Source organism: Carassius gibelio, chromosome B5, assembly GCF_023724105.1.
Source record: "Carassius gibelio isolate Cgi1373 ecotype wild population from Czech Republic chromosome B5, carGib1.2-hapl.c, whole genome shotgun sequence".
NCBI lineage: Eukaryota > Metazoa > Chordata > Actinopteri > Cypriniformes > Cyprinidae > Carassius > Carassius gibelio.
The window spans coordinates 11,685,916-11,705,949 of NC_068400.1; the positions used below are offsets into that span (position 1 = coordinate 11,685,916).

Genomic DNA, 20,034 nt, shown 5'->3' on the forward strand with positions numbered 1-20,034 from the left:
TTAAAAAATTACTGTAAATTTTACAGTAAAATACTGGCAGCAGGGTTGCCAGCCAGTTACTGTAAATTTTACAGTAGTCGTACTGTAATTTAATTTACAGATTTTTACTGTATTCTCAATTACAGTAAAATTCTGTAAATTAAATTACAGTAAGACTACTGTAAAATCTACAGTAACTGGCTGGCAACCCTGCTGCCAGTATTTTACTGTAAAATTTACAGTAATTTTTTTATATTTTGTATACTGCATTTTTACAAAAAATATATTATATACTGCATTTTTAATACATTGTATATGGCATTTAACAATTATTTAAATAGCAAATGCACACATTCAAGTAGTTTACTGTGCAAAGCAATTCTTTGAAAAAAAGCATGTGTGTATTTGCTATATTTAAAGTATGTAAAATGATAGCATACAATATATTTTCCCTATTGCTGACTTTAACTGCATAAAGTGTTATATAATGCATAACTTAATTCACCAAAAAATACAAAAAATAACATTTTTAAAATCTAAAAAAAAAACAGGTCAAAATGTTATATATCACTTTCAAATTTACATAAAAAAATGACATAAAAAGTATATTATTTTGAACATTTTTATTTATTTTAAAATTATTTCATCTTTTTTAAATGGATTTGAAATTTTGGCATGATTTCTTTTTTATTACTTGGAACATATTGGCCATCATGGACCTAGACACAAAGAAATATTCAAACTGCGTTATAACCGAAACATGACCAACATGGTCATATTAAAGCAGTTCACCCAAAAGTGAAAATTCTGTCATTTCTCACCCTCATGTCATTCCACACCCTTAAGACCTTTGTTCATCTTCACAACACACATTAAGATATTTTTTTATAAAACCTGATAGCCCAGTGATGCCTACATTGCTAGCAAGATCATTTCCTTTTCCAATGCCCAGAAAGGTACTAAAAACATATTTAAAATAGTTTATGTGACTACAGTAATTCAACCTTAGTGTAAAAAGGCAAAAAAAGTATTCTCGTCGCTTTATAATATTTAGGTTGAACAACTGTAGTCACATGAATTGTTTTAAATGTTTTAGAGGCTTTCTGGGCATTGAAAAAAGAAATGATCTTGCTAGAAATGCAGGCTTCACTGAGCCACATCTTAATGTGTGTTGTGAGCGACATAAGTAATTATTGACTTAATTTTCATTTTTGGGTGAACTAATCCTTTAAAAACCACAAAGACATTTTCAGATAGAAAGAATAGACCAATATTGCCAAACAAGTCATACAAAAAAAAGTGATGCATGACTGACCGGAAGGAGCCGCGCACTTGCAGAAGTCATACAAACTTTCCATCAAACAGATAAAAATCAACCAAATAACAATTATGCTCCAGATGAAGTTCAATCCCAGGATTCAAAGTGTGACTAGAAATATTGAAAAGAGCAAAGAGGACAATACATTAGTTATATTACAAAACATAATAATACTTTCAGAAACAAATAGGGGGAGGACAGATACAGTTAGTGACAGATACAGGGATGAGAGGTACAGTCAAAGGCAGAGAACAATAAAAGGAAGACGCAATCTTGGTGTGTGTGTATCCTTACATTTCAGAAATTCCATTGGAATTTGCACAGAAGAGTGGCAACATGTGGGTTGACTGCCACACATTTTCTTCTGTATCACTTGTCCTGTTTTTATTTCGATGGCACTTTTCCCTTGGCTTTGGATCCTCTCTCTGGATTTATGCCCACAAAGCACCTAAAGGGTCATGAAACAGACAATATGTAATTAAGATCGGTTTTAGGACCTCCAAGAAAGATGGAGATGTCCACTAAAAAAAAATAAAAAAAAACATGTTTAACTCAATAGCTTGCTGGTGTTAAATAGGGAGACAAATATATTCTCTTCTCGAGTTAAGACACATTGTTTTAAAGGCCTCAACAGAAATAACACTTATTACATAACATTATTAAAAGGAATGTTCTGATATAACTTATCTATAAAATGCTGTTTCTGAAGTTGTTAGAATTCAACCATTACCTTTGAATGAACTCCAAGGTACACACTGCTTCCTCCTGGTACTCAAGATTAAACAAGTAATAAGCAGCAAACAGAGTGGCAAGGCCGGACAGGAAACTGGGCTGAGTGCCCTCACACACCACCTCACCTTCAATACTCCGCATCCAGTGCCCACTTATCAAAGTGTCTCCTAAAACAATCAATATCACAATAGTAATTACTACCTATACCATTTTATTTATTATTATTATTATTTTGTATTTCAGATTTTTACATTTACATTATATACTATATTTAGTAGGGGTGGGATAAAAAATAGATTCTTAAATGTATCGCAATGCATAAGCAGACGATTCTTAATTGATTCACAAATGTCAAAAATCAATTTTCTAAACGTTAATTAATGTAATGTTGACGGAAAGTAAAAGGCGGATCTCCGAAACGCGGAAGTGAATGCCCGGACAGTCTGTGACATGCACATATTTCTTTTACTGTCTATGGTGTGTATCCACTGGCGCAGAGCAAGCGTTTTGAGACCTATAACGTTACTTGAGCGTTTTCAGTCCAATTAATGGAAGTTGAGCTTCCATAGTTGTATATGGTTTGTGGTGGATCGATTATGCAGCAATGCCTCCTAATGTGAAACAGACTGCAAGCACTTTGTTTTTTTCTTCCTGAACCTTCTGGTTGTTCGTTCATTTGAAATGACTCGAAAAAAGATTCGTTAATTTTGCTGAACGAGACTCAAAAGTCCGATTCGGTAAAATGATCCGAACTTCCCATCACTACAACTGATGATAAGATTCAAGTCATAGACGCAACAAAACAACTCGTTTGTTTATTGGTCAGTGTCGCGCATGATCAGTTCATTTGTTCAAGTGTCACCGCACTGATAAGGTGCCTTTGTGCACCCTGTGCCAAATACACACAAGATTTGCCTGCCGACATAAATATAGACACATATCTATAAATAGCATATTTAATAATTTCAAGGAAAAAGTATTTGGTCGCCCTAAGGTAATAAATTAGGCTAACTATACAAAGCAGACTTTATATCAAACAGATTTGTTAAAGTTTTCACATTAACGTTACCTGAAGTTAGCAAAGGCTCAAAAAAAATCTACATCTCACGTTAACCTCTTGGAAAAGCACCACTGAGCATTTATATGACACACATCCTCCGTGAGCGGCCCAGACTGACCGCGAGGCTTTAGAAACACGTTTTATTTCGGTGCCCGTGTTAACAGATGACTGCCTGTGCAAAGTTGTTTTACTTCATAAAATAATCACGACGAAGTGTGCTGATAAACACGAAGTTATCGTGAATATAAACTATAAGCACTGAAACATGTCATTCATAACGAAGGATTCCAGAGATTTTCTGTCCATGGCTGCTATAGCGCCGGGGGATGTATGAAATCCTACCGCGACCGCGCTACTGAAACCCCGCGCAATTCTGCCTCGCGCCCCGAGGACGGATGATGCTTGAATCTGGGGTTACCAATATAATCCGCGAATGTAGATGCATTCATATACTATAAACTACCAAACAATAAATATAAAAAAACTGAAGTCACTTACCACAGTTGTGAATCACTCCTCTTGCCTTTAACGTTAACCTCCTCGACCGTTGATGCGGCTCTGAAGATTTGAAATTTACAGCAAAATTCTGTAAATTTGAGTCAGACCTACACGTGACCCCAGAATGCATTGCAGTTTACAGCAATATGCTGTATTATTAAAAAAACATTCCGCGGCTGTAAAATAATGCTGTAATTTTTACAGCAATTCATTACAGTGTATATGTATATATATATATATATATATATATATATATATATATATATATATGTATATAAAATGTACACGTGTTTTCATTTCTTATTCTCTTAATCATCATTGAATTGTATTGCAGTATATGTTTTGAAACTACAAAGCTTAGATCAAAAAACTAAGCATTTAAATATAATCTTACTTAGACAGCTATAGAGTGACAGCTGATATTTAGAAACATTTTAAGTAGCCTAATCAGTGTGCTATAATGTTATAAAGATCTCACTTTTTTAAAATATATCATACTATATCAGCCAGATTTAACAAATATGATTCCAAAAACACAGATTGTTTAGTGATTTCGAAATGACACGTATCAGTTTTATATACAGTATGTCACCTTGTCTAACTGTTCAGTAGTTTTTACCAGGCAGCTCTTACATTCATGTGCTACTATTATTCGTTATTCTTTATCTCAGGCTTATTCCCAGCTCTAATTTAAGGCTGATACTAAAATTAATTATGTTTATCTCCAGCCTCACTGTTTTTACATCAGCGTTTTAAAAGTTTGAACACATCCAGAACACATCAAGGACGTTTTCCTCCTCTGCAGGCATCTTATCCATTCAAACAGTGTCTGTTTTAGAACTGTTTCCTCTTCGTCTTCTTCTGACCCCAAAACATCTTTAGAACAACACTGGTATTATTCCATCTCGAGTCTGTGGCCTACCTTCCTTTCATCATGATGAAAACAGTCCAACTGTTTGCTCTGCCTCGGCCTTCACTCTGCACTAATGGAGGGCACCTGGAGTTCTCCCCGACCGGCCTGCCCACCACGGTAATGGCTGCTTCTGTGAAAGAGATCTTCCTTGTAGTGAGAATGTAGATGACACGAACTAACGCTCTCGTCTCTCCCATAGGGCAGTCGCTCAGGGGAGGTGTTAAGTAACCACAGGCTTGCCGGTGAGGTATAATTGTATGGCACAGCGGTTTGCAAAACGTAAATAACAGGAGTTGAATAGACTGTAAAGAACAGACTGGGGCTCATGGACATGTGTGACATTCGATGTCCCTTGAAAAATAAAGGGCTCGGTTGTTTACCAAATGAGAAACAACAACAGCATACTGTGAGTCAGAGCCTGCATTTATTTATATATAATATTAATTATATTTCACAATATCACCTTTATAAATTCAGCTTTGGTGAACATAATAAAAGTACCTTTATGGGGTAAATCAGGTAAAAAAAAAAAAAAAGTGTTTGCAGGTGACCAATTTTTACAGTGTATTTCTATGAGGAATCTTGAGAAAACTGGTGATGTAACCTTTACACGAACCTCATCAACAAACTAGTCATCCAGCTTTTTATATTTTGCAATGACATAGATGCTGACAGATTTTCAAGCATCTGCCAGTTTATTCAAAAATGTAAAATCAGAAAACTGAATTCTTTATCATGAGCCCATCATTATATCACGACACAACATAGTTACAGTATGTGTAGATAATTGGTACCACAGCTCAGCGTTCATATAGTTTGAGACTAGTGAGAAACAGAGACACACATCTTTCAAAACTGTTTTTGCTTTCAAATATCAGAGTAATCGATCACACAAAAATGTAATGTATTCAAAGTCTTCTGAAGCCATCTCTGGTTGAGGAAGAGGCTAAACACTGGAGTTTTCCCATATTATGAAAGTCATTTTTTGTTCAGCAGAAGAAAGAAAGAAAGGTCTGGAACAACTCTGGGATGAGTAAATCATGACAAAATTTTCATTTTTGGGTGTGCTATCCCCTACAAGCTAAAGATTTATCATATAAAGTACTACACTACACAGTATGTTATATGGTTCAATATCTTATATGGTTATATGGTGTGTGGGAGGGGGAATCTGTCACATCACAGCAGTGTATGGCAGGTGTGTGACAAGCTGACAGTGACAGGGGCATTACAACCTTCAGCAGCGGTTCAGCTGCACACTAGAGATGCTGCCAGTGAGCAATGAACGTGTGCTGCTTTCACTCTGCATACACACCAGTGTCCAGATTGAAAGAGACACAAGAAAAATATTCAAATAATAATAATAATAATAATAATAATAATTTAAAATAACTACATATTAGTGGAGAGTGGGGTGATTTGTGCCGGGGGGGAGTCGTTCCACCCTTTGTTTCTGGAAAACCATTGAAGAAATTGGTCATGTGACCACATAATTTTAAAAAGCCATCAATTTTACTCATCCTCCAAAGAAGAGAGACACATGGCATGAGAGGTAATCACATTTTACCTCAAAAAACTGTTTTTTTTCCTTTAAAAGTAACATTTCTATTATCAAGGTTTTTTGATTGTAGCGTCTGAACAATTCTAGAAAAGTTTGAAAACATTTCACACATGTTTTAGTGCTTTACCAGGCTACACAATGAGTCTATACAGTTAGCATGATGTTAGCTCTTAACTGCTGAAAAAATTCACCTATTGCACCTTTAATGCAAATAGTGGCAATTATCTGCACTTCAGTATTGTAGTACATTATAAGACAGTACGCAATACAATTTTAATTTTAATTCAAATTATTAAAGGGAAAGCCCTCCCTGCATTTACCCTACCCGATACTTTATTTTCACATTTTTTATAATTTTCAATTTTTTATTGAAAAAGAATGCCTTTCCCCCTATGGAAGAAAAACAATGGCAAATTTAAAATAATAATAATAATAATAATAATAATAATAATAATAATAATAATGCATTACATTAACAGTGCAGTCTCAAGTCAAAATTTCTAGCCGGCATGCATTGTTTCAAGTCAGATTGCGATCAGTCTTCATTGGTGGGCGGAGTTTGTATAAATAGCCACTACCAACAAGGTGGGCTATTTGCACTTATAGTGTGAATAGATACTCTGAATAAATAATGTTACGATATATTTTTTTATTTAAAAAAACTGCTGTTTTTCTGAACTTTCGAAGCTAAAAGTCTTGAAAAAGTATCATGTTTATCACAAAAATATGACTGAGCACAACTGTTTTTATCGGTGATAATCAGAAATGTTCTGGAGCAGCAAATCAACATATTAGAATGATTTCTGTCAGATCACGTGACACTGAAGGCCTGAATAATGATGCTAAAAAATTGCTTTGCTGCATACAGTGTGTAATATGATAACATATTTGTGTAATTAACAAAAATAAAAATGAAACTGGAAAATGCTTAATTCAATTCTGAACGTTTCTGAGCTGTGTTTTGCTCTCTCTCGTAGATGATGTCTCATTGTGGAGTTTAAGCAATTAAAAAAAAATTGAATAATTTAGCATGTGCCTCCCCATTGGGTTTTACTCAATGTCTCTCTCTGTTCACTGAGTTTCATATGTTTAGTCTGCTCACTCCATATGAACTGCTCCCATTTCAATTAGGCACATACTGATAGAGGTCCATTTTCTGTTTTGATTTGGTAATTAAGCTTTCATGTTTTCACAGTTTTTGATAAATATTTATGAAGACGATGACACTGACAATATTCCTCTCGCTGGGTTGTTTATTAGACGTGCCATCTGTATCCCCACTACCAAAAACCGAATGAATATAAGAAGTCGACAATGACCTTTCAAGCTTCCACAGTACTCAATCAGCAGTGTTTGTTTACAACTTCACATTTCAAATGATTTAATACATTTCAACCCCAATCAACAGATATCAAGGACACCTCGCCGCCACCCGTCGTCATTCAGATTTTGACAGTAAAGTATTTAATAAAAAAACGAATGCAACTTTGGTGGACTGACTGGTTGGAAATTGGATGTGAGGTCTAATAAATCAAAAAAAAAAAAAAAAAGGAATCCTTTTGAGGCTGACATTGTAGTTCAAGGAGAACAGGCTATGGCAGATAACAACTGCTTTGAAAGCGAGGCACTCATGAAAACAGGAAATGGAGCCACCATCAAAAAATAAATTATTGTTCTATGGAATACTTGATTGGGGGACGCGTTGAGAAAATCAGAGCAAGGCCTTTGATCGAGCAATGCAAAGAACATCAAGTAGAAATGAATGCAAGGAATCTTGGGTTGTTTTCCTATACCAAAGAATTCTCCCGAGATAGTGAAATGTCACGAAATTTTGCTTTTAGATGTGTGGATCACCACCAACTTCAGAGTGTCTGAATAAAAGAGGCGCTTGGTTTATGTGCAGTGAACCATAGAAATGAGCTACCTTAAAAAAAACATATCACCATCTTCCTTCTCCCTAACTGAATAAATATTCTCAGAGCTGCAAAATAACAATGTCAAGACACCCTATATTTTTTATTAACTTGTGCAAAGCAAATCCTGGATTTCTTCTCAAATTGTACAGCGGTGTCTAGACGTTGTGCTCTGAGCTGTGCTGCCAGGGAAAATAGTTGAATATATTCCAAACGTGAAAGATTTTTAATGAGCGCAGGGCTGTGTAATGTTGACATTAAACCATGACGGATTTCACCGTACAGTCATGGAACAGATAATCTGACAATTGGTTTTTATGCTCAAAAATTTATTTGCTTAACCAGGTAGAGTTTTGTGTACCAGATAATCTCTGTAAAATTCTAATTTCAATAAACAAACACATGACAGGATCTTATTTTGCATAATCAAGTCGAGTCCATCTGTCTTCCAAACTCTGCTTAAAAGGAAATTAGTTTCCATGAATTTGGTGCTAATCAAGATGGTGGTCCAACACAATTTCAAGGAAAAACCAACAAATCTTCAAGGAAATGTTCACTCAATAATTATTTATGCACCCTCATGTTGTTCCGAACCTGAATAACCTTTCGTCCATGAAACACAGGGAGAAATTGTAATTTTTCCATACGACAAGTGACCGCATCTGTCAAACTCTAAAAGGGCAAAAGAAACAAGATAAATGCACTGTACAAGTAGCACATACAAGTCATGCATAGTTTCTCAAATCTTCTGAAGCATAAGGAAAAAAAATATAAAGAAAGAATAACAACAAAAATAACAGTGAGAAATTGAGTATGACTAGTATGGAAACTTCTTGACCTAGTCTTACTTGCTAAGCAATAAGAAGCCTGGAGGAGACACCGGTACACTAGCATCCAAAACAAGAAATTATGATGGTTATTATCTATGCTGCTCGAGTTGATTCTTCAACATGAATCAGTTTCCCTTGATGCCATTTAATTAACTTTCATTTTATGGCCCAGATTGAAGAATACTTCCAATATTCATCTTCCTGTGAGGTGTGGCCAATTTAAATTCAGCTCATGAACTGAAATGGTCACGATTCTGAAATTTGCACAGATCTATTCGCTGCATCACCTGTCTGCCACAATAACAATGTCTGAATTAGCCTTGTTGCATATATGTAGCATATTTAAATGGATATGTACATGACCATTTGGAGTGAGATTTTTTTTTTTTTTTTTTTTTGTGAAAGAAAATGACACTTGCATTAAAGATGCATTAAATTGATAAAAAGTGACAGTAAAGATATATATAGAATTGTTTTCTTTATTTTATAAATGCACAAATTTTTGTTGTTATTATGTCTGTATACACATAAAAGATTTGCTTGATGCATTGCTCTTATCTGTACGATCAAATCTGAAAGTTTGATTTAACCCTTACGTGTTGTTGGAGATATTTTTTCAGGGGTGTAGATTACGCGGGGGACGTACTTTTTCGGTCAAGTTTGTTATCATAGAGGTGTGTGTGAATAAATATAGATTTAAACTCAAAGAGACGAATACTCTGCATATAATTTGATATGTTATTCGGACCCAGAATACAGCGAGATGGACATCACAGAGCGCAAACACTCCTGTAGTGTGCGTTTCATTCATACTCGAAGCCGGACAGCGCTCTCGCGCAGAAAGTCATTTCAGGAAATTCCTAATATGGGCAAAAGCGTCCAGCTATCGCTGTATGAAAACAGTTTTTACACAGAAAAAAAAGCCCAGAAACTTTTGCAAACACGAAGACATTAAACATACGATTGCAACAATATATGATTTTTCAATTAATCTCCAGCAGGTGATAAAGTATGAACAATGCAGTACAATTTACATAGCATTTATTACAGAATAGAAACTATTCTGCCTTATTATGTGATAATAAAAAAAAAACATGTTTGTAGTATATAAACAAATCATTATTATTTGTTAATGTCCAGCAGTTATAGATTTCTAAGCCATTTAAAAGCTAGAAATTAGAGAAAAATTTAAGTTGCCTATAGTATCTATGACCAGTCAACAATTTTTGAACAGTAAGCTTGTTAATATTTTTTAAATAAGTCTCTTCTGTTAACCAAGCCTGCATTTAATTGATCCAAAGTAAAGCAAAACAGAAAAATTATGAAAATTTTTACTAACCTATTTAAATTAACTGTTGTCTATTTGTATATATATATTTCAAAATGTAATTTGTTGAGATTTCAAAGAAGAATGTTTAGCATCATTACTCCAGTCACACATTTAACCCATGGTAAGTGCACACACACACTGTGAACACACACACCCGGAGCAGTGGTCATCATTTATGGTGCCGGGGAGCAGTGGTGTTGCTGGCCTGAGACTCGAACCTACAAAAGAGTCCTTGCTAAATATAAGTGTTCATTTCTATAATTTATTTTCCAAAAAACTAAAATTATATTGACTCCAAGCTTTTGAATGATATAGTGTATAATGTTGCAAAAGCTTTTTATTTCACATAAATGCTGATCTTTGGATCCTTATATTCATTAAAGAATACTGAAAAAAAAAAACTTAGTTTCAGGCTTTTTATGGAGTTATATTGAGTATAACAGCAAATTATAGTGTGTGTGTGATTCTTGATTGCTGGTGGTTTTCCCTGTTGAGAAGAGGTAAAATTTGTAATTCTTTTACAGTTGATCACTTGGTGGCACCATTAAGTAGCAAAACTGCATCACTGAATTAAATTATATCTTAAAGTATATTAATTATGTATTATATAGGTATAAATAACCTCTGACATGGAGAAGAATGAAATCTACTCACATGACGGCTAAGTTACCGAACATCTGAACATAACAAACCAAATGCACATTGAGAGACCTTCTTCTGTCTGTTTTGCAAAATGTAAATAAATGTATATTTCTGCAAGCGTAAATACTGTGGAAATATAAATATTAATTGAATATCCTCTCCTGGAACAGAGCTAATGTAGTTTTAGAGGGTATTCATTTCATACTCGGTGAAAGCTTATTTAATGTAAAAATGTAACATTGTATTAAATGTTTAAGTTACACGTACAACAAACTGGTAATGTCATTGTGGTATCTTGTACTGTAATTGAAAGTAGCCTGACCATACCGGTGAGCGTGATTTCACCAAGTACAGCATGTTCCTGGATCAACATCCTTGATGATCCTGGAACAACATTTCAATCAACCAATCAGAATAGAGATATAACTTTTCAGGAAATACCTGTTATAGGCTTACAATCAGGGTTAGGTGCTTCTACACCCTTGTTAACCCAATCATTGCCCACTGATTTTAGGAATAAATTATTGGTAGGGTTAGGTTTAGGGATAGGGATTGGGTTAAGTCTAAATTTTGGACAATAATGTTGATCCAGGATCATCAAAAGATGTTGATCCAGGAACATGGCGACCATCTATACCTGTTGAACCATAGACAGCACATGTGGTGTTAATCTAATAAAGATCTTCATCGCTAGAAAAAAATAGCCTTTTCAGATTTGCTTTCAACTGAGTGTAGATCCAAAGCCACGTCTTCAATGCTCTTGTTCTTAAACTTTCTGTTACAACTCTTGAGTGATAACCGCTTCAAACAACTCAGCGTGTGCGGAAGGGAACTGAACGAATTGTTCAAACTGATTCGCGAACTAATTTACTGGTTTGCCAACTGGTTTGATAAAGCCTTTGAACAAAATTGACTAAAAAAAATGAATAATTCGTAAATGGGCATCGCTCATTGCCAAGAGAAAAGTAGATGGTGCGTTTGGAATTAAGTGACACATTTATAACTTGTATCGCATTAAGATACAGTAACGAGAGGAGCGTCACCCACATTAACGAAGTAAAAGTACAGATTTTTTCCCTAAACTTTTTTACTTAAGTACAAGTAAAAGTAGGCTACCCATCTTTAAATATACCCCAAAACTATTAGTTATCCAAACTATGTACTCAAGTAAATGTAACTCATTAGTACACACCTCTGGTTTACACACACTTCCAACACACATTTATGATCAAACAACAACAAAAGTTAATTTTGCATTCTATGACCCCTTTAATAAAAAGGTCTCAAGCGCCAACACACTCGTCCACATACATGGGGATCGAGTGAGGAAAAATGTACACAAGTAAAAGTACCGAAGTAAATGTAACTCGGTACTACCCACCTCTGAGCCTAAGACAGGCTCATTACATACAAGTCCATACCAACTGCAGGGCATCAATACCAGAAACCTTTGAAGCATACACACAAGATCATTTAACCATTTAAATCATCAAACTTAAAAATACATACAATAAAATCATAAATGCAATTCTTCATCATAAGACATCTTTGCATGTCGACATCACCAAGGGATAAGTCCCCTCGTATTAGTAGAATTGAGGAATCACAGGACCAGGATATGGTGAGAAAGTAGCATGAAAGCTTGCAATGTGGAAATAAATACAGACTTGAAATAATAAATAGCACATAACTATTACTTGTCTCTGTGTGGTTAATGGGAAAAAAAATATATATCATGATGGAACTATGGTAGACATAACACGATGCAATGACCACTGATATGTGCACCTGCAATCAACACAAACCACATGCTGTAATATAAATAAACATTAAAAGATAATGAACCAGATAAAACATAGTTGTATCTTAAATCTAATAAACTGAAACCTTGATATACAAAATACAACTGACACCAGAAATACAAAAACATTAATAGCAAATGAAAAGAGACATAAAACAGTTGTTTGTACAAACTTCACATACTCCCGCTATTGCGCTGATGATGATGTCACCCTAGCTCCCGTCATGACAATATTAAACATTCACATTCATTTATGTTAACATAGTACATTGTGTCCTATTTTTACTGATTTTTTTACCGTTTATAGATAAACTGGTTCTATGGCCTTCATTGTGCGTATCAGAATACTTACTCCTGATACTTTTTGTTGCAGTGTGCTGCTGTGGTCCCACATTTTAACCCATTTGTACACTTCAAAGGGTTTGCTTATGTCCCACGCTGCTACAGGATCTTCCTATCATTCTCAGTCCTACAAGGGATAAAGTGAAAATCAAGTCATTTAGCAAAAATCCTCGGCTCTGCGCTTGTCCCCCTTATGACACCGCTCGTTGGTTTAGCTGAGGAGGATGCATGTGTGTTTAGTGCTGGATAAGGTCATGGAGTGTAATCCTACCACTGAATTTAATTTTCATCCTGCACTTTCAAATTAATTAATTTAACTTCAACCTCCTAATAACAGTGGAGGGCAGATCTGCATGCTAATTGCACGGGATAACAGTGCTGATAAGACCCACTGATTCTTAAGGGAGCTTTAAGAAAGAGCTGTGCCAATGGTCCTTGTAGTTCATCTGATTGGATTGGCTAATCACAGGGACAGAGAAGAACCCAGAGCGGCGTGTCGACTCCAGCCTCAACAGATGTCAAATCTTGCATAATATGTCTTTTGTAGTTTAGAAAGGTGTAACATGGAAAATAGGATTGTCTTTGCTCTTTTGAAGTGAAAGTGTTCTATGTATTGTGCAAAAATATGACTCATTTATAATAATATCCATAAGCACATTAACGTTTATTAAGTGCAATAATATTAAAAGAAATATCGGTTCATGACAGTTTTAAGCGAATTGCTCAATGTATATATAAATAGAAACAAATAGTTCAAAATAAATTTATAAATGATATAAACTATGATTAATTTATTTTTACTGTAAGAAATCTATACTAACATTTTGTTACAGTACAAACAATAGCGCATAACTGTGACGGCTGGTGAAAGGACAGTCTGGAAACAATAGCGAGTTATAGGTTTTAATGAGAAGATATGGCGATGGTACATAAACACACAATGACGATGAGACAACGACACTCCAGAGGGATGGTGTAGCGGAGAGAAGTCCAGACGGTGGTGGAGAGAAGGTGAGGAATCCGGATGTTGACAGCGTGAGGCAGCAGGAGAGAGTGGCACAGGAACTGCGGTGAACAGAGCCGAAGGTAAGTGTCCGTGGCTGAGTGAACGTGCGAAGAGTGGATGAGGTTCTGGGGAAACACAGACATCCAACGCAAACAGCACAGAAGCCAGACGGGGGAAAACACATCGACAGGAAACAACGATCTCACAAACACAGGACGTGAGACAAGCCATTATATAGTGGATGAGTAATGAGTGGCAGCTGTTGCTGATACAATTAACAGAGATGCCCACAACTAATCAGTGCAGACGCGGAACACACAGAATTCACCACAAAGTGTAAACAACCCAAGATCACAGTTTACCAACAGTGACAGTACACCCCCCCTTCTAAGAACTCCTCCTGGAGTTCCCAGAAGGGCCTACCTGCTGATTGTATTCATCAATAAGGGAGTGATCCAATATGTCCCTAGCAGGTACCCAACTCCTCTCCTCCGGACCGTAACCTTCCCAGTCCACCAGATACTGGAATCCTCGTCCCCTCCGCCTTGAGTCCAGAATGCGATTAACCGAATATGTCGGTTCCCCATCTACGAGACGCGGCGGGGGGGGAACCGGAGTAGGCGGATTAATACGTGCATAAAACACGGGTTTAATTTTGGACACATGAAAGGCGGGGTGTATCCTCTTGTACGCAGGAGGTAGTTTGAGGCAGACTGTCACCGGACTAATGATTTTGGTGATCGTGAACGGGACGATAAATTTGGGAGCTAGTTTATTAGAAACAGATCGCAATGGAATGTTACTGGTAGAAGGCCACACTTTTTGACCCATGGCGTAGACGGGAGGCTTTGACCGGTGGTGATCGGCCTTGGCCTTTGTGCGCTCCCTCACCCAGAGCAGAGTCTCATGGGCTCTGGTCCAGGTGCGGTGGCACCTCTGGACAAACGCGTGAGCGGAGGGGACCGCGACTTCAGATTCCAGACTGGGAACTGTTGGTGGCTGGTACCGTACACTACACTGAAACGGAGAGAGGCCCGTAGCTGACACTGGCAACGAATTGTGGGCGTACTCCACCATAGAGAGTTGTTGACTCCAGGAAGAAGGATTCTTGGAGACCAAACATATCAACGTCCTCTCTAAATCTTGTTTGGCTCGCTCAGATTGTCCGTTGCTTTGGGGATGATAACCCGACGGCAAGCTAACTGACGCTCCTAATAATTTGCAAAACTCTTTCCAAAATTTGGATATAAACTGAGATCCCCTGTCTGAAACCACATCTACCGGGAGGCCATGAAGCCGAAAGACGTGATCTAAAACAGTGACCGCTGTTTCCTTGGCTGTCGGTAATTTGGACAAGGGAATGAAATGTGCCGCCTTCGAGAACCGGTCCACTACAGTCAAAACGACCGTCATGCCATTAGAGGGCGGGAGGGCGGTAACAAAATCTAGAGCGATATGGGACCAGGGGCTCGAAGGGACAGACAGCGGTTGAAGAAGCCCATAAGGAGGTCGGTTAGATGACTTACCACTGGCGCAAACTGAACAAGCCAAAACAAAATCGCGGACATCGCGAGCCATACGTGGCCACCAGAATCGTTGTCTAACCAACCCATTAGTTCTACTTATCCCTGGGTGACAAGCCATGTTGGAACAATGACCCCACTGGACAACTTCGGACCTTAGCTCTTCCGGCACAAATAAGTGGTTCGGTGGGCAACCGGACGGAGGCATTACCCCTTCTAAGGCCGTCTTGACCTTCGACTCGACCTCCCATACGAGTGCTGAGACTACTAATCTCTCAGGCAAAATACACTCGGGAGTAACGGGACGGGCGGAGGGATCAAAAAGACGTGACAAAGAATCGGGTTTGACATTTTTGGAACCCGGGCGGTACAATAGGGTAAATTCAAAACGATGAACACTTCCTTCAGGTCCAGATACTCAACGGGCACGTTTGGCAAAACCATGGTCTCCTTCTGAAAAACAGAAACATGAACAACAGGACATGCAGAACCCAGACAAGACTCATGACAACTTTCACTCCACAATGTGACAGTGTTAGAACCCCATTCCACTCGTGGATTATGTTTGAACAACCAAGGGTGACCTAAAACAATGGGAGCAACAGGGGAGTCCATGAGGAAAAAGGATATGGTTTCTTGATGGTTGTCTGATGTGATGGGTTCTGTACAGTGGGTGACGTGAGGCAGTTCCTGGCCATTGAGTGCGGTGACATGGATGGGGAGAGACACAGGAAGGACAGGAATGTTCAGGTGATGTGCAGGTGAAGAATCAATGAAATTACCTTCTGCTCCGGAGTCCAGAAGGGCTTGACATTCATGATGTTGATTCTTCCACCGCAGTCTCACCGGAAGGAGGGTCGATGATGTGGGTGAGGACTTCTCAGCGGAGATCCCACCCGATAGTAGCCTCAGATTTACTATCGGGCTGACTCTTTTACCGGGCAAGAGTAGTTGTTATGGTCAGAGCCTCCGCAGTATAAACATAGTCCTTGGGACCTCCGCCGTTCCCTCTCCCTCCGGGACAGCCGAGCTCGACCCACCTGCATGGGCTCGTGATCGTTGACAGAACAGACCGTGTTCTCTCGACTCAAGCGCCCCCTATCAGGCGAGAAGGGAGGCCTGGAAGGACTGTGTTGGTGGCCTAGACGATTAAATCTGGTCTCCACCCGCAACGCTAGGTCTATGAGTTCGTTGAGAGTAGGGGGCAACTCGAGGAGGTAGATCTCCTGCTGAACACGGTCGGATAACCCATGCAGGAATCTATCCCACTGCGCCGCCTCGTTCCACTGGCACGCGGCCGCCAGGGTACAGAACTCGATGGAATACTCGGTTACAGATAAATGTCCTTGCCGGAGTTCCGAGAGGTGATGGGCGGCCACCCTGCCGGTCGCGGCCCGGTCGAAGACTCTCTTCATCTCATCCGATAGGAGGTGGAACGAGGCACAACACGGGTGTTGATTCTCCAACACCGCCGTTCCCCATAAGGCAGCCTTGCCAGAGAGAAGTGTGAGCGTGAACGCTACTTTGGATTCCTCCGTAGCGAAAGTGCGGGGCTGCAGAGCAAAATGCATCGAGCATTTGTTAAGAAATGTTCTACAAAAGGTTGGATCACCCGCATAGTTCTCCGGCGCCGGAAGTCGCGGCTCTGGCCGGAAGTGGTCCTGGGGAATCCCCGGGGGAACGGACGGTGCAGGCGGTGCGATGGGTGCAGTGGGAGACGTGAGCTGATGGATCTGCTGGGTGAGCTCGGACACCTGTGCCACCAGCGCTTGGACAGCGCGTCCGGTGTTCGAGATACTCTCCTGCTGCTGATCCATTCTTTTGACACTGTGGTGCATGAAGTCGGTGAGGGTATTGGTGCTCGCTGCTTCCATAGGTGAGATCGTTCTGTGACGGCTTGTGAAAGGACAGTCTGGAAACAATAGCGAGTTATAGGTTTTAATGAGAAGATATGGCGATGGTACATAAACACACAATGACGATGAGACAACGACACTCCAGAGGGATGGTGTAGCGGAGACAAGTCCAGACAGTGGTGGAGAGAAGGTGAGGAATCCGGATGTTGACGGCGTGAGGCAGCAGGAGAGAGTGGCACAGGAACTGCAGGGAATAGAGCCGAAGGTAAGTGTCCATGGCTGAGTGAACGTGCGAAGAGTGGATGAGGTTCTGGGGAAACACAGACATCCAACGCAAACAGCACAGAAGCCAGACGGGGGAAAACACATCGACAGGAAACAACGATCTCACAAACACAGGACGTGAGACAAGCCATTATATAGTGGATGAGTAATGAGTGGCAGCTGTTGCTGATACAATTAACGGAGATGCCCACAACTAATCAGTGCAGACGCGGAACACACAGAATTCACCACAAAGTGTAAACAACCCGAGATCACGGTTTACCAACAGTGACAATAACATTTCAATACTGTGCATAACATTAAAAAGATGTTGATTTTTTGTTGTATTGGGAAATACATTTTAATGCATATTAATGGATATCTCAAGCTTATGTGGGAAGAATAGTATTATATTTATCAACAGACAGAGGTCAATTTTTCACAAGAGTGAAATACATCAATATAATTTTTAATTGCAAGTTGCTCCTACTTTATGAAATAAATTGTCAGGTGGAAAAGAATATATTGCAGCTGAAGTGTTAAAGCCTGCAGGCTTGTTCTTTTGCAATAAAAAAGATGAAATTAAAAGGTAATAAATGCCTCGGCAGTGAAATTAATTTTCAGGGGATATTCCCACACATGGCTTTGACTTTCATGGCAAGGTATGTGGGCTGATTCTGTAGCTCTAGGGTTTAAAATATCCCTGAATGTATTGCAGAGCCTTTTTCTACATAACAATATCCCACCTATTCTTTCTTTTTCATGAGAGAAGCACCTACACATCTTTCTAACACAGAGTATATGTAGAACAAAAGCTTATTTAACACCAAAAAAGCATTAAAGGAAGTACAAAAAGACATTTGACAACCTGAAACAGACAACAGGTATTTCAGCACCTCTGGGCGTCTGCTCTCCACACTGGTTACTTGCAGTCAGATACATGACTGGGATCAATCCACTATTAGTGTAGAATTAAAAGCTTTTCAATGCGAGCTTAATGACTTCATATTGATAAGGAAATTCAGAGTTCAATATCCAATACTGAAAAAAAAGAAAAATTAAACAAATTAAATAAGTACTGCAAGCCAATTTTGTTGTCAAAATATTGTGTATTTTATTATATATATATATAAACATTGGCTGAAAAGGTAAAAAAAAAAAAAAAAAGGTAACTCATCACTTATTTATTTATTTATTTTTATTGCAGTGTAAATTCAACAAGTATTTATCTATTAAATAATCTGATTACATAATGCATGTGACTCCAACTGGTTATGTATTTAAAAAGTGTTTCTTTGAGGTTTGAAAAAATGTTTTTTCTATATCCTGTGTTAACATACAGTATAATGTCACTAATAAAGCCTCAAAAAGTGCTGAACAATCTGATGCCTACACTGACCACAGAGAGAGCTACATGAATAAAATTATCCAAAAAAAAAAAAAAAAACCTTTTAATAAATCTTGTGTTTCAAATGTAGGTTTTGTTTGCCAGACAGTCACTGAGTAAGCTCATCTGCACACCCACTGTGTGGACACTCACCCGGGTCAAATTAGCATTTTGCAGGTGGAGACGGCCACAGCTTTGAGCCTGAGCACTGGCCATGACACACTGATGTGCTTTGTTGTTACCCTGAATGACTCTTAGCTGGCAGTGCTGCTAATGGGTGCTGACTGTAGCTGGTGAGCAGGCGAGTGTTTTAAGTTTACGTGTTTAATGTGATAGCCTGCATTCAGAATGATGGCAGAAGCAATGTGCATTGTTTATCTGGCCAGGGGGGAAAATAACAATGTATCGTTTTTGAATGTCTGCCGGCAGAGGGATTCTTGGAAATCAAAGCCATAAACAAAGAATTGATGTATGAGTTGAACATCGTCTATGACACTCATATTGATATGTGACACAATATGGAGGGCTTTAGATCATCTTCTGTAAGCAGTCTACCTCCCTTTTTGGCACACAGGCAAGAAATCCTCCTGAATCAAGTGGCGTGAATGAACAGGTGGCGATACAGATAAGGAATGAAACCATCGCATGACAAGTGCATTTATTTTCTGACATAATTATTGCTGGCCTAGTGCTATCGAAAAAGCCTGATCCTGAATGGTTTGATTGAATGGTGGATTTGTTCATAAAACATTACAACAAATCAATTAATACCACAAAACAAACAATTCCAATACTTATTCATTTGTGAACTGTTGTTTTCCTCCCCACCTTATTGTCAATAAGCAATTTGGTTTTACAATTTTACAAAAGGAATGGAAAATTAAATCATAACAAAAATCTCTAGCATTGTGTTTTGCGCCACAGATTTAATAAAGTATCTGTCAAAACAAACTAAAATCCAATTCACAATATGGGTTAGTGCATTTGTCTAACTGCAAAAGTCTGTGCTTTAATTAAGTGCGTTTGATTCACTAGATTTGTAATGAGAAGTGTTTTTGCAGTTTCACTGCCAAATGCTC

General features: G+C 38.3%; 1 protein-coding gene across 1 annotated transcript in view; it reads left to right on the top strand.

The window, feature by feature from the left end:
* Positions 1-8,845: 8,845 nt before the first annotated feature.
* The window catches only part of ier3 (immediate early response 3), a 308,099-nt gene continuing 296,910 nt past the window's right edge, over positions 8,846-20,034 (top strand). The window contains exon 1 of the mRNA XM_052555838.1: positions 8,846-8,856. The gene's annotated coding sequence lies outside the window, so the exon portion shown is untranslated. The remainder of the gene's footprint in view (positions 8,857-20,034) is intronic.